The sequence below is a fragment of the Arachis duranensis genome, chromosome 2 (assembly GCF_000817695.3).
Source record: "Arachis duranensis cultivar V14167 chromosome 2, aradu.V14167.gnm2.J7QH, whole genome shotgun sequence".
NCBI lineage: Eukaryota > Viridiplantae > Streptophyta > Magnoliopsida > Fabales > Fabaceae > Arachis > Arachis duranensis.
In genome coordinates this window covers 4,519,957-4,520,940 of record NC_029773.3, presented here as the reverse complement: position 1 = coordinate 4,520,940, position 984 = coordinate 4,519,957, and positions in this window count along the sequence as shown.

Genomic DNA, 984 nt, shown 5'->3' with positions numbered 1-984 from the left:
CAACTGATTTATCATTTTTTTTTGTACTCTAGAATATAATGAGTGCCTTAATTGTGATGAAATGACGTATAATAAGGACCCCAGAATTGTTTTCTTTCATTGGACTAGTTGAAGCTATAGGATCGGTACGTAGAAAAAAACTTAGCTTGAGCATCTTATTATGTGGTCCAATTTTTCATCTATAAACCCAAATTGCTTTGAAGGAATATAACAAAAATATCGCTGTTATATTAAGCCTATTAATTGGTAGTTTTTTTTTCCTATATAGTAGAATGATATAGGTTTTTTTAGTTAATTATTTTTTGGTAATTATTTGGATAAAAAAGGTAGGGAAATTAAAAAAGAAAGAAAGAAAAGGTGGTGCTATGTAGCATGAATTGATTTTGTGTGAAATGTGACCAAATGATTATGAGTATATTGTATTGTGATTTTATATATATATATATTATATATATATTCATGTAACTCCTTATGAGTTTGAAACACATTGGAACACTAAAACCACCCCTAAATTAATTGGATATCTACAATAATGATATTCTCATGGTGTTAATCTAAGAACATGCCAAAAGAATGACCGTACCACTTGATTGGGAGGTTATAATCTGTCCTGATACCACGATTATTTTTTTCAAAAGTTTAAGTCGATAAAAAAGGATAATATAAATAATTATATTTAATATTTTTAATATTTTTAATTTTTAATTTTTTTATATTTTTTATTTTATTTTTAAAATTTATTAAATATGAAATTTTAAATTTTTTGAATATAAAAGTCTAACATTACGATATCACTTTTTTTTAAAATTTAATTAAGCTGATAAAAAAAAAGATAATATAAATAATTATATCTTTAATATAATTATTTATGTATATCTTTTTTTAAATTTTAAGTTTTAAAAAAAATATTTCAATGATAATATTAGAATTTTTTTATTAAAAATTTTATAATTTAATCTTTATTATTTTCTAAAAGAACAAAAC